Source organism: Abrus precatorius, unplaced genomic scaffold (genome assembly GCF_003935025.1).
Source record: "Abrus precatorius isolate BTA unplaced genomic scaffold, Abrus_2018 Scaffold6, whole genome shotgun sequence".
Taxonomy (NCBI): domain Eukaryota; kingdom Viridiplantae; phylum Streptophyta; class Magnoliopsida; order Fabales; family Fabaceae; genus Abrus; species Abrus precatorius.
In genome coordinates, this window is record NW_020874406.1 from 1,796,370 (window position 1) to 1,799,661 (window position 3,292).

Sequence of the window (3,292 nt, forward strand, 5' to 3'; positions counted from 1 at the left end):
TGCTGGAAATTGAGATTACTCATAGTGAGTTGCTTCACAAGGTCTTCCAAGGATGACTCACTCTTTTGAGGTGCAAGAGCCAGTAAAGAGGATGCTTGATGGTGTTGCTGAGATGAAGATGATGGATAGTGATGTTGCTGGGCTGGATATGCCTTGTTTTGTCCAGCTTGATGCGGTTGGAAATGGTTGTTGGTTGGCTGGCTAGAGCTTTGATGCTGTGCATTTCCTCCCCACCTTAAGTTAGGATGGTTCCTCCAACTCGGATTATATATATTAGAAGATAAATCCCAGCGTTGTTGTTGTTGCGGCTGCTGAAAAGGAAATTTATTAGCAAAAATATTAGCAGTATAAGCTTGAGGATTACCTTCTGAAGATTCAGTTTCTTGCAATGTGGGGCAACTATCAATGAAGTGATCCATTGATGAATAGATCTCACAAAGCATGGCTGGAATGGATGGAGGCAGAGGTGTATATGTAGTAGAATTCTTTTGAATGGATGCCAACTGTTTTACCATAGATGCCAACTCATCTAGCTTATGCTCCAGCTTGTGTGAATCTGAAGTTTGAATTTCATTGACACTTCTGGACATGATGAAATTTTTCCTTATAGCAAACTGTTGAGAGTTAGCTGCCATATTCTCAATGAGGTTTCTAGCAGCTGCGGGAGTCTTATCAACTAGGGCTCCCCCGCTAGCTGCGTCGATCATGCTCCTATCTATTGGGTGTAACCCCTCATAGAAGTATTGGATTAGCAGTTGGTCACTTATCTGATGATGGGGGCAGCTAGCACATAGTCTCTTGAAACGCTCCCAATATTCATACAAACTTTCCCTCTCCAGCTGCCTAATACCACATATTTCCTATCTTATTGAGGCAGCCCTTGAGGCAGGGAAAATTTTTTCTAGGAACAATCTCTTGAGGGTGTCCCAACCATTAATAGAGCCAGGTGGAGGATAATACAGCCAATCATTAGCCAAATCCATAAGAGAGAATAGAAAAGCCTTCAATTTCACATGCTCTTCAGGCACACCTTGTGGTCTCATTGTAGAGCAAACAATATGGAATTCCTTGAGGTGTTTATGTGGATCTTCACCTGTAAGACCATGAAATTTAGGCAAAAGATGGATTAGGCCAGTTTTATGAACAAAAAGGGCATCCACATCCAGGTATTTAAAATTCCTTGAGGTGTTTATGTGGATCTTCACCTGCAAGACCATGAAATTTAGGCAAAAGATGGATTAGGCCAGTTTTATGAACAAAAGGGGCATCCACATCCGGGTATTGGATACACAAAGTCTGGTAAGTAACGTCCGGTGCGGCAAGCTCCTTAAGTGTCAGGTCATTTTCTGCCATTTCTAAAGGTTCAGAATTTAAAGAATACAGAGAAGAATATATGGAAGATGGAGAAGATGGTTCCTCAGTATGTGCAGAGTTTTGTCTATTTGTCCTAAGGTTCCTAAGATTCCTAAGGAATGTCCTATCAATTTCAGTATCTAGAGGATATAAATCTCCCAGATTTGATCTGGTCATTCATTAGGAATTAGCTATGGAAATTGAAAAAGAAATTGAATTAATAAGGTAACTAAAGTGCAGATTATGCAGGAAACTATTATGCAGAAAAATTAAATACAATGTGCAGTGAAAACGAAACAACAAGTGTGCAGTCCTATTGATTAAATCCTACAAAATTATGCAGCAGAAACAGGGCAATTGTGCAGCAAACAAAAATGCAGTGCAACAAAATAAAGTGCAGAAATCAGAATTCACAAAATATAGAAAACAGCAATTGGTTTTACCTAAATGCAAGATATCTCTACCTACCTATGAAACTACAACTATACTAAAGTGTTCACAATGCAAAAGTTCAATCAGAATTCACTAAACATGCAAAAAATGAAAATGAAAAAAGAGAAAATAACATGTTTATGAAAAATCAACACCAATGTTCCTCGGTAACGGCGCCAATTTGATGATGCGTTTTCTTGTTGTGTTTAAAAAATTTGTCACAAATCCTCATCAAAATTTAAAAAAATTAATGTAGTACTAGGGTTACCCTAGATTGTTTCCCGTGAACATTGGCTATTAATCTTCATTAAACATGTTGAAGGCATTCATTGAACAAGCAATTAAAATGGGGGGTTTTGTGGTTTCAAATCAATATAAGGAGCTGCAAGCAAACAAGTTTAATTAATTCAAAAAATAGAAAGCAGCAATCCTTAGTTCATTCACATAGATTCTATCCTCTTTCCACTCAAGATTTAACACACATCCTCTCTCCCATGAATTAGGTTAATTTAACAAGCGAAAATCAACCTTATGGTCCCAACGAAATTATGCAATTTGTTAGGCTCTAATCTCTCATCCTAAGATTATGCAACCTTAGAATTAAACCTAGGATTAAGCAATCCCCAGTTTAGAATCTCTTTAAAATGAATTAGGGTTAATTAAGCAATGTCCCCCTCATTCACCATTGATTCAATTCAAGAAGCAAGGAAGAAATAATTCATGAAAAGAAAGGAGTTATATTATCATTAAAATCAAAGAACTCAAGAATCTATGTGAACTCAAAAATTTATCCCTCCATGGAAATGGGGGTCAAAAACACAGTTTGGAAATGCAGAAAACTCATTAGCATTAATGTAAAAGCAAGAGAAATTAGAAACCAAACCCTAGGTTGGACCCTTGGCTGTCACCCAAGGTTGCCTTAAGCTCTAGTAAATGTCCTAATTTAGTAAAGAAGAGAAAAGGTACAAAAAGTGTAAGAGCTCTCTACCATAATTTGGCAAAAATCTATTTATACTAAGATTGACGCCCTCCAAAGTGATTACTTTCATTCTTTCATAGTAGACACGCACAGCATCAGTTGGTTTTTGCCTTTCTGTAGTGTCCACTATCAACTTCAATAGTAGCTACGTGCAACACCTTCAATTCTGCACACTCTAGAGTGACTATTATGAACTTTCATAGTAGACACGCGCAGGCTTAGTGGATCTGGGCTGCTGTAATCGTCACTTTTAGCTTTGAAAGTGAACACTTTGGTCCCTTTGCTGGAAGTAGCTTGCTGTAGTGGACACTATCAATCTTGAAAGTAGTTACTTTCACCTCAAATTCCTCAAAATCCAATAATTCTTCAAAATAAGCTTGGGGATTCTTGCCACATTATTCAAATGATCAAAACATGTAAAATAAACTATTTAAATTAATGCAAATTAACCAAAAACTAAGAAACCTATATTATTTAGCCTAATTGGAATATTCATCTTATTTACACTATCTAAGTCTATTCTTTTCT

The 3,292-nt window shown here is 37.1% G+C and overlaps 1 non-coding gene across 1 annotated transcript; it reads left to right on the forward strand.

The window, feature by feature from the left end:
* Positions 1–765: 765 nt before the first annotated feature.
* Positions 766–870, forward strand: LOC113870531. Its single transcript, XR_003505554.1, has one exon. It is a non-coding gene; the product is annotated as a small nucleolar RNA R71 (small nucleolar RNA).
* The last annotated feature ends 2,422 nt before the right edge of the window (positions 871–3,292 follow it).